Consider the following 12,443-nt stretch of genomic DNA (forward strand, 5'->3'; position numbering starts at 1 on the left):
AAATATGAACTTAGAAAACTATTTACAATGTAATCTTGTTAAAAATGAGGTAAGAGCAAAGTTAAAGCAAAAGAAAAAAGAAAGCTGGGATAACTACATTAAAACTCTGAACCAAACACACCAACCAAGCAAATATATAGTATGATTAAAAGATTGAAAAATATTGGAGAAGATTACTGAAAAAGAAAATAAAAGATGCGACAACAATTGGATAGATATGTTATTGAAAAAATAGCCCCAATGGGAGTAAAGGATAGTTGTATGAGATTGCAATACTTGAAAGATAAAAACTATATCAAAGAAGTCATGAAACCGTTTAATATATGGGAGATGGACGTCGCAATGAATAGGAGAAAAGACACTGCCACCAGGAATAGATAATATTCATTACGTTATGTTATCTGAATTACCAAATATAGGTAAGGAAGTGCTATTAAGATTAATCAATAAGTACTGGTTGGATACACAAATAGTAGAGACTGGAATAAATATAATATAATTCTCTTTAAAAAGACAAATGGAAATGCAGATAATACAGATAATTACAGACCTATATCACTAGCATCGTGGTTGCTTAAAACCAAAGATTTAATGATAAAAAGAAGATTGGAGTGGTTTGTAGAGAAAAATAAAATATTATCTAAAAGTCAATACGGATTCAGAAGAGGGCTGAGTACGAAGGATAATTTATGTAAATTAATGGTTGATATTAATTTGGCATTTTCAAGAAATAATTATGTGGTGGCACTCTTTTGCGATATTAAAGGGGCATATGATAATGTCGTTCCAAGTATAATGTTCCAAGAATTAATTAAAATAGGATTACCATTCCGATTGGTGTCAGCCTTAACATTTAATATATATGAAAGGAATATAATAGTGAAGAAAGATAACAAAATAATTGGTGAAAGAGTAGTGAATAAAGGACTACCACAAGGAGGTTACTTAGCCCATTATTGTATGCTATATATGTAAGAGATATAGATAATATTTGGGTAGAGAGAGGTACTAATATTAACAATATGCCGATGACATACTCATTTATGTAGAACAAAGGGATTTAAATCTAGCGTTTAATATTATGAAGGAAAATATTAAAAAACTTCATGGATGGTTGAGGGATAAAGGCTTGGAACTTTCGGATGAGAAAAGCTCGATAGGGGTATTCACAAGACATAGGTTGAATGATTTACCAACTCATATTAGTACGAAGAGCATTCAATAGCGGTTAAAAATAGTAATAAATTTTTAGGAGTCAAGTTGGATCAAAAATTGAAATTTAAAGAATGTATACAAGATATTAAAAGAAAATAGAAAAAAGGATAAACCTATTAAGAGTGGTGAACAAAACATGGTGGGGTGCTCATCCACAAACGAGTTTAGAGCTATATAAAACTTTGATTAGACCAATTTTAGATTATGGTAGCATTGCTTATCACAGTAGTCCACATGTAAAGGTGTTGGATAAAGTACAATATAGATGTATCAGAATATGTATTGGCGCAATGAAATCCACGCAATAAATGCAATGTTAGTTGAAAGTGGAGAATTACCTCTAAAAACTAAGATGGAAATATTTAATCCATAAATATTTATAAGAAGATATTAAGAAGAGAGCCAAATATTATTAGTGGATTAGAAGAATTGGAAAAATTAATGGAGAATAATAAATTTTGGGATAATAAGCAAAATATTATGGTAGACAGTTTGAATTTCATGAAGAAAACTAATGTCTATAAGATATATGAAAACAACGTTAATCTTAAAAATTATGGTTTGATGAAGGTAAACAATTTTTTGTCAATATTAATAATGAAGAGACAAATATTATAAACAGTAGAGGATATGAGGAAATCTACACAGATGGCTCTAAAGTAAATAATGAAGTAGGGTGTGCCATGATCCATGAGAATAAAGAATTTCAAAATTGATAAAACTACCAGATTTTGTTTCAGTATATACTGCGGAATTAGTAGCTATAGGAGAAGCGGTAAAATATATTAAAAACTTGAACATAAGAAGAGCAATTGTATATACCGATTGTAAAAGTTGTGTAGAAAAATTAATAAGCATAAACAAAAAAAATCTTTTTGAGGAAGCAATTTATACAGAAATTCGAAGCGAGTTAGAAAAATATAAATTGATAGGAAATGAGATAAAAATTACGTGGATCAGAGGACATAATGGAATAGAGGGAAATGAAAAGGTGGATAAATTAGCAAAAATAGCAACGAAACAAGGAGAAAAAATGGACATTATGCTGAAAAGTGATGTCGAAAACATAAGTAAAAGAAATGTGGAAGAGGAATGGCAAAAAATTTGGGATGACACGGTAAAGGGAAAAACATATAAGACTATAGAGAATAAAATTAGAAAAAAAACTTGGTTTAAAAGTCTTAAAAATGAAGATAGAAAATTTGTAACTGCGTTAAGTAGAATCAGATTAAACCATGGCAATTTTCCAAGTCACTTATATAAAATTGGTATTAGGTCTTCAGCTATCTGTGAATGTGGAGAAGAAGACAGAAATATAGAACATATTATTATGAAATGTAGCAGGTATATAAAACAACGAGAAGAAATGCTGGACAAATATTATGACGACAAAAGTATAATAAAACCAATTGCATGGATTTGCATAATAAGAAATGAAAGAAATTATAAAATATTATATGAATTTATTGTAAAATCTAAATTAGTTATATAATTTAATTTAGTAATAAGATGTTATGTATTTATCCTTAATGTATATTCATTATGTTTGTATATGACCAAATGTTATATAACGAAGTCAAATAAAAAAAAAAAAAAAAAAAAAAAAAAAAAAATAAGCTTTGTAAACGTTCATTCTGTTTATCTATTTTCTTAACTTGAAATTAACCCAACGACTTTCAAACCCAAAACTTTTTCAGACTTTAGAAACTAATATTTTACAATTTGATTAATGTTTATATTATTTACAATTTTAAAATTTTGCATTAATGATTTCATGAAAAGTTATTACATATATTGAATTAGTATCATTGCATTTTAGTTTAGAAACCGAATAAAAAATTAACGGCCGTAAGTTTTTCTTTCCTTGATGGTTGGGTATTAAATACATTTTCTTTATTACCATGGAGAAAGAGGCATTAAATCTGGAACATGCATAGTATGAAAAATTACTTTTATTAACGTTCACATAGCTAATAAAGTGAGTGTGAAAGTTTAAAACAGTTTTATATAAAATGTTAATAAAAAATATTAGCATAAATAATTAAACAATAAAACTATGTCTGCGTACTTGAATAAGAAATATGTTGTCTAGATTTACATATCCATTTATTTTTCTACGCTTCGTCACTTTTATTCTTTGTGGAAAGTGAAAGCCGTATATCAAAACTCATTGACCATTTGGGTCACTTTTAATAGTTTTTAAAATACATTATTCTAATAAAGTGATTATAATCTGTTAGCAGAATTAAAAGTTATAGAATATGATGCAAACTGTTTTGGCATGATAAAAAAGCACGTGTAAAAAATGTATGTATAGATAGCATCTGAAAAAATATTACCAGCTGGCAATGGAAAAAATGTAAAATAGTCTGAAGGAAATACTGAGGTAAAAGAAGTGTAGATGATCGATAACTGCTTAAAATAATTGAAAATCACTATACACCTTATGCATATATACTTATGTATTATAAGGGATATACTCTAAACATATCTCTTGTTAATTTTATCACATGCTTCTAAAACCTAGACTTGTTTTTTTATCAAGACACCCCGATTATTTGTCAATTCTATTTTTTTAATCTTATTAAACAGGCCCAGAGGCATCTGACGCCGAATACTTCGTGTTCCCACTAGCAATTGAATAAATCGAATCAAAGTTTGTTTCACGTCGGAAATATATTTCCCGCTGAGCGCCTACAAACTTTTTAATAAGATTTCATTCTTTGCCGCAGAAAATATGTCGGATGTCACTTTTGAAAAGAATTTTCTCCATGAGTATGAGTTTTTCCTTGAACCATGAAATTGTGCGTATTTCATTATTGCGTTTTTTTGTTATGAACTAGATCTGTTTCGACTTTTCTTACTTTAATGCATTTTGAACTAGTTGAATATCTAGAAGTATATTTCACCTAAATGATAGAATTTTAAGAAGTGGTCCAAATAGTGACTGAAAATATAGAAAATTCGACTAAATTTCTCACCGAATCAATTCAATTGTTCTATAAATTAAACAGTGAAAGTTTTTCATATTTTGTGTTTGATATCAGCGTTCGTGATATGTATACATAGGAAATAAAAAGTATAGCAATTTTTATGTAATTTATATGTATTTTACCTCGATTTTGTTACGGTAAGAATAATGCAGAGGAAACACGAACGGAAACATACTTAAATATGCGTAGCAAAACGAATCTTGGGTTTCGGAAAGCAAAACATTTTTATGATTCAGCATTTCGTTTCTTGATACTTATTGTTATTTTGAAACTTTGTATAGAGTAAATGATAATACATTTATTTATTATAAACAAATGTTAAGCTTTCTGTCAAGTGCAAAGTGAGTGTTTATTATGAACTAGCATGAAAAAATTATAATAAATTTTATATAGAGGAGCTAGGGGCTACCTGTAACAGGAAAGAATAAATGAGGCGACAGGAGTTTTTCAATAGGATCTCAAACCATATTAAAATGGTTGAAAATGTTGTCAAAACTACTGTTCTGCAGGCCGACGCAATAAACAGAACTAAGCAGGTCCGTCATTTTTGACATAAAGTTGAACTACCATAAAATGTCGGTTTGCGTTATTTGCTAATATGCAGCAATTTTTATGATTGCTAAATTTTTAAATTGTGATCTTGTAAATATAAAAAAATCACGCCTGGGTTTGCCTAAAGACACGTTGCCATGCACCACTAGTTTCTGATGGTGGCCTTTTACCCGCAGACCTTTAAACCTCCCTCTACCCTATCACATTTCATCAGTTGCTCAAAGTACCTGTTACAATATCGATTGACAAAACCTCCCTTATTAAATTTCCTCCTGATTCTATTCGTCATTTCATTCGTTTCTTGTAAGTAAGTAAGTATCTTTTCCTCCTGTGACCTAGATGTAGTGAATTTTCTTAGTGAAATTGAATTCGTTCGCCACTGCTTTTCCAGAGGGTTTAATTCCCTACAAAATGCGCTTTTCTCGTCGCTGTTGTGCTTTGCGAAAGTCTTAACAACTCGGCATACAAGACCAGATGTTGTATATGACCTTGTCCATAATTCATCCGTACAAGAATAGAAAATCTTTGTTGTAAAGATTGTATAGAGATTCTGTTGAGAAATATGGCTGAAGTTTTCTTTTGTCCGAGTCCAAATAGATAGAAAACTGAAGCACCTGCTGTTCTATAAAATTTCCTATTGTCGGTAAACAAATCGAAACGATATTGATCTTCTTGTATGCTATATGTCTATGTTATGCAATTAGATTTGGATCTTAAAATAAACTGATTTGCAAAATTTTTATTCCTAATTAATTAAATATTTATATGTTAAACATTGGATTTACGTCACAGATTCAGTTGTTTGTTATTATATTCAGTATTTATTTGATTCTAAATCTTGGCTATTGCAAATGAATTAATTTTGAATCTTCGTATTTATAATTTAATCATGTATACATTTAAAATTTTTCGACACTTATTTATACTATTGGGTAAATTATGAGCTGGTGATGGCTTCGTGGTGAAATCATGCGTTAGCACTAGGGTTTATACAAAAGCCGACATTTCAGAAAACCGGTTTTCAAATTTTAATTTTACTAAAAAACCGGTTTTAACCGGTTTTCGAATTTTAAATAAAAAATAAATTTTTACTCGAATATTCTGTAATTTATCCGCAAATTTAGTGTAATTCAGATCGGTATTTGATTGAATTTATTTATTGTTCAATTTTATAGATTGTAAACAAAATTATTTTAATTTTAATTAGTAGAACTAAAAAATAATAGTTTATCTTCATTAAAAAACTTTGAAAATAATTATTCGTTATTCATGCATCATTTTCAAATATAAGAATAAAAATATTTTTGATAGTAAAAGGAAAGTTTTTGAATAAATAAAAACAATACATTTTTAAATTAAAAAAATGCATTAAATTAAAAAAAAAGTTAAAAATTATTAGGTAAATGTTGATACATACATGTTAATATCAATTTTAGTTTTAAAAACAATTAAGCTAAACTCGAGTATTATCTGTTCCGAGCAATTTTAATTAATTAATTTTAAACATTCTTTTTGTTTAATAAAATATGGTTTAAAAAAACTGAAAACATCTATTGAATTGCTACTTATTTACTCACAAAATTTTCACAAAATGGAAAATATTCTCAGACTTGCGACCAAATTATGCTTAATTGTTTTTAAAGCCTGATATAATAATACTAAGTTTTTTGTTCTTTAATGTGTGGCTTCTAAGGTATAAAACTCTTTTTTTTTTACGTTTGAGTAGAGCAATTTACTTCTTCAAGAAGAAGTCACACTGATTTAGATTAATATACACTGGTATAAAAATCTAAATTAATATATACAAAACCTCTCTGCGTACCATCGCAGATTGATAAGATATCAAATGCTATTGAACCGATATGATTTCAAGAATCAAAATGCTTGAAGAAGCAAAATTCTATTTTTATATTTGGCTATATTTGCTATTTTCCATTTATACAGTGAACACCGACTTTTTTCACTAAAAAACCGGTTTTTCGAATTTCATAATTTTCAACAAAAAACCGGTTTTTTAAACCGGTTTTTGAAAACCGACAAACCCTAGTTAGCACCAATTGGTTTCAGGCTGATCTCCATCTTGACCAACTTGATATCAAGCAGCAGATTTTTACTTGAGATGAAAGGTCTTAAATATGATGCCAAATGAAAGTAGCATTTTGAAGCATTCCTGCAATATATATTTACATAACTATTAGAAATAAATCTAATATACATTGTCTTTTTGAAACACTATCAGAACAAATTGTTCCGATCATTGGTTAAATATAAAAAAACTATTTTAAGTAATATTATATAATAATCTAGTTATGTTATTTTTTTCTAAAAATTTGTCTTTTTTGCAGGTAAGATCAACATATCATCAAATTCTAAATGCATTATCTAGCATGATCACTACAGGTAACTTACGACAGTATTTGTTGATTTAAATATTTAGACAAATTTTGCAGTTATATATATATATATATATATATATATATGTATATATATATATATATATATATATATATACATAATTAGATAAATCACGTTTCAACGGAAAGGACTTTATTCTATCAAAGTGTTCTACCTAGATGATGGAAAATTGCTGGTCGTACACCTTTTCCATTTTCATGTATTCCAGTTACCTCTGGATTTCCGTTGTTTTTATTGATACTTCAATCACACTGTGGTATATTCATTGTCATTTTTTCCATGCTTTCGAATTCATATACAAATAAATAAAAATGCCATACACTGCTCGGTTACACAGCTCACGAGCCAAAACTTTTATTGCGATTTTTACGAAAAAAAAGAACAATACGACCGATTCCAAATAGTATCTGTTGTATGGTTTTTGAATTTTTGATTTCGGTTCACCCATTTTCCCGAAAACGTGATCGAAAAAAAGGCATACATATACACTTGTTTGCTGAGTATGCTAAAATATTCAGGTCATCATAAAATTAAATAAAAGGAAACAAAAGTTTTCTGTTCCCATTTTTGTCAGAGCTGAATGAATTCGCCTCTCGGATAAAAAATTATTGTATGTAGTACTGCAAATATGAATATGAATTGCTTACACCACATTCTCAAAATTAGTTGCGTTTGTATAAAACTGAATTTTGGAAAAGAAATTAGGTTAGGCTTATGTGGATTAACACCAGAGGTAAACGCTGAATATAATGTATAATTCAATTACCTACTCCTAGATGTTTTTTCAGGCACTAATTCATTATGCATCCTTTTTATTAGAATCTTTTATTCTTTACTTGCTTGGAGATAACTTCTACTGTTTCTTATAATAAACATTTCTCAACATTTTCACAAATCTTTATCTACATTAAATTTCCAATCAATGATGATAATATGGACTACCTCGACTTCAAAATTATTACACCAAAGTTTCTGGTACAACACTATAGAATAGGAAGTATGAATTGGGCACCCACTCACATACGTACAAAAGCCATCTCTGGGATTGCCTGATCTTGGTTGCCAGAAAACTCCGCCACCAGATTACCTGGGCTAGATTGAATAGATTAGTTTGTTCTGCATTTATCATTAGATTCAATATGAGACAATGGTCAGATAATTTGTATTTTTTCTAACGCCTTCAATTTTTTACCAAATTACTTGTTGTCCGTTCCAGTACTATTGTAAAAATTAGTATTTAATCAAAAAGTTTTGGCACTGTTTACTGATATTTTTAGTACAAATTGGTATTTGACAGTGTTTCCACATTCTCTGTAGTAAAAAAGTAGAATATGACAAAATTATGGTGTGAAATCATTCGGAATTTTTCACATATAAGTTGCTATGTCAAATGTTTAGTAATATGGTGATACGACCCTGAAGTGCACAAAAAATGCAATCAAATCCTCCATTGAGTTGTTTTTCCAACATGTCATTATCATATACAATGTCCCTATTACGGCTGGTAATTGTAAATCAACAAATTTACTAAAAGTCCTTAACTGGACAGTTGTGAATACAGTAGTGAATAAAAAAAATCCTCTGTAAAATTGAGCCGTTTCTAAAGTAACTTTCACAACTACCCGATATTAATATAAATACACTAGAATTCTATTAAATTTTCTATGCCATTGTAGAAACTTTCCCGAGGTATATACGATAATCCTGTATAAAGTTTTCATAGTACAGTAATCTATACCTCTAATAACCATTTCACTAAGGGTATCATGATACAAAATTAGCGTGTGTCTCGTAATATGCATAGGTGACTTCTCGGTAAGAGCACGTGTGTGGCTCTTTGAGACATAATACAATATCAGAGCAGAAGTTGTTGGGAAACTTCATGAAACGACACTTCATACAAGAAGACCTTATCAAAGATTCACTCAAATCTTCTCAAACAAGATAGTATTCGGTTACAGGTTAATCAGGGCATGTTTTATTAATGATCTGCTAAGTGATTGTACGAGGGTTCTAAACATTTTAAATCTGCAGATTTTGTCCACACTTTTTTGATGCAACATATTTATTAATTTAGGGTAAGTTATAGTGATGGCAAAAAAATCGATTCCATATTTAGAAGAATCGATTTTTATATATTTTTACGTTTCAAAGTTTTCTGAACATGTTGGCATGCTTTAGAAAAAAATGGATGTATGTGTGTGTATGTGTGGTGTGTGTGCGTATGTGTGGTGTGTGTGCGTATGTGTGGTGTGTGTGCGTGTGTGCGGATACAAATTTTTGTCGTCGATTTCGGGAACACGGATCAACCGATTTGAAAAATTCAAAAAACATTCGATTCGTATTGATGGGGAGACGTGCTTTTTAGTTTTTGGCAAAGGCAGGACAAAAAGTGCCAAAAATGGTAATACAGTTCTTGAGATAACGGAGCGTCCGATTTGAATGATTCATACAACATTTTATTGAAGAATTGATCAAACCACTAGTTTATAATTATTTTGACTGGACAATAACTATCTATTATAATAAATAAAATTTACTGTTCACTATATATTATTTAAAGTTTTAAATAGATTACAATGTCTCGTAAGATTCAATAGATGAAATAACAATCTTCCGTTTCTCAGAATAAGTAGTTTTTCTTCTATTATCCACCTCAGAATTTATTATTCTAACTGGATAAGGAAATATTATTTGAATTATCAAATTAATGCTGACAAGCTATGTCTTTGGGCACAAAAACTTTTGTACAAACTTCATCGAGAGAAACTTTCCAAAGAACCGTAGAGTGCCAATCAAATGAAATTAAATCATTTTATATTATAATTCAAATTACTTTCTTTCACTGCAATTGTTCCAATTCTCATCTGTAGGAGGATGGTCGAGTTAAACTTATACAAATGTTATTATTATATATTATAAAGAATTAAGTTATTAGTTAAATATATAACCAAATGTTTATGGTTATATAAAATAGAATGATAAAAATATTTTTTTATTGCCGAATAAGTATCGAATATGAATGCGATATTGTGCAGACAATATAGAAATTTAAATAATAGGGGGAAGTCTCGTAACGCCGGACGGCACCAAGAACCGGACACTCTATTTAACACGTATTATTTAAGCCAGTATAAAACTTTTCATTACAATTCGGGACTAGCATTGATGTTTGCATAATAATTTTTGAATTATTAAACATGAACTCTACATTCAGCATTAGTTTATAACATTTATCTTAAGCCTAAAAGCCACTCACACTTAACTGTGATTTTTTCCTCCCTCGTTGCAGAACATTAGTTAATTGATGTAAGTTTAAAGTTGTTCTCTCATTGCTGGTGAGGTTGTCTATACTCTTATTTGCCCTCGAGTCGAGATCCCGCAGTACAATTTATTTAATTACTAAAAGCAGCAAGCAGTACAGCTACTAAATTCAATCTGTGTCTCTTTTGTATTCCTGGCATTTTTCCATTTCGTCATCGTGTTGCAAGTGTATTTCCCATTTTCCACGTGCAGCAACCCGAATGCTTTAAGGTTCTACCCTTACAAGTTACCAAGTGGTATTTTATTAAAGATTTATGGAAATCTGGTCTTTTGAAATTGAATAACGGCGGTAATTAGTGTATCTTTTATTAATGATTTGGTGAATTACTGAGTAATGTTGTGGAAAACTTGTGGACCTAATTTTGTTAATTGATGAATATTTGTTTCGATTTTAAATAGGGTGCTACTCGTTAATAATTTATCGTTTAATTAATGATTGATTTTGATACTTAAATTTTGCTCATCATATGCATCGTCTGGGAAATTTATAAAAGTAATTATATTTTGTTTTTATGCTATTTTAATATTTATATTTTATTTGTAATTGTTTAGTGAGTAATACTCTATCATTTATATATGCATTTAATTATTTTATAGATAACTTGACGAAATTTAGAATTAACAATAATAGAATGGGTAATGTCAATGACTTACTTATTCCTTTCGGAACAAACGTCGTCCATGGGCGACATTCTTTTGACGACCTGTGTGTACGAGTGTCGCCTATAGACGATATACAGTGTGTCGACTTTTTCTTTGACTTTGTTGAATTATTGAAAAATGGCGCGTAAGGTTCACACAGGATTGAGGTAAAACTTATTTGCTACTGTACAAGATGGCATTAAAGTAAAAATAAATACATCATATAACAATTTTGAATAATGTTTATTAGTAATATGGTCACACTCGTGATGCACACATTTAATAATATCAATCATTATACACATTTATTTAATGATAAATTATAAATTATATATTTATAATAGCATTAAAAATATGTAGAATATTTAAAAACAATAATGTAATTAAAGTCATACTTAAAATATGACATGATCGGTTTGTCATTGTAATTAGCATTTAGATATGAACCTTCATTAGAGAAATGAAGTAATTGCTGATTAATAAATTCTATAATATTCGTTCACACAGTGGATTCTGTTAAACAACGCCAAACAAAAAACAAATATTGTTTTCGCAACTTCAACTCATCATGTAATTGTGTTTGAAGAACTTCATGTAATTAAAATTAACATACGAGGTCTGTTCAAAAAGTACCCGGAATTTTCGTTTTTTCAAAAAAATATTTATTTATTCGTTTACATTAATGTGGTCCCCTTCAAAGTAGTCCCCCCCAGATATAATACACTTATGCCAGCGTTTTTTTCCAATTTTCGAAGCACCCTTGATATTCACTTTTTCATATGTCCTTGAGCACTCTCAGCGATTTTCTTCAATCGAGGAAAACCGCCGTCCTTTCATGGGTCTCTTCAACTTTGGGAATAGGAAAAAGTCACACGGAGCCATATCTGGTGAATTTTTGCATTTTGCAACACTTTATTTTCATTTTTACGCAAAATTTAATACAAATTCTTTGACTTTTCAATTCTTCCATTGTAAAAATCGCCGAGCTCAGAAAAACACGTCGAACCTTAGCGACTACCACAGACAAAGTAAACAGTGAATATAGCTGAAAATTTCATCATACTTTAGGGGCATGCATACCAACACAATAAAAAAAAAATTTTGACAATCAGACACTCCAGACCCGCGAAATTTAATTATTAGTAATTCCGGGTACTTTTTGAACACACCTCGTACATTCATTGATTGCTTGTATATTTTTTTACTTCTTCGCTGGTGATATAATCTCATTCTTTGAACAGCTGTAATATCTGTCTTGCCTAAAAATATTTTACATTTTAATAACTTCAAAGATTTATAGAA

Source organism: Ctenocephalides felis, unplaced genomic scaffold (genome assembly GCF_003426905.1).
Source record: "Ctenocephalides felis isolate EL2017-DRISC unplaced genomic scaffold, ASM342690v1 CF-g0.4_SCAFFOLD_01886, whole genome shotgun sequence".
NCBI lineage: Eukaryota > Metazoa > Arthropoda > Insecta > Siphonaptera > Pulicidae > Ctenocephalides > Ctenocephalides felis.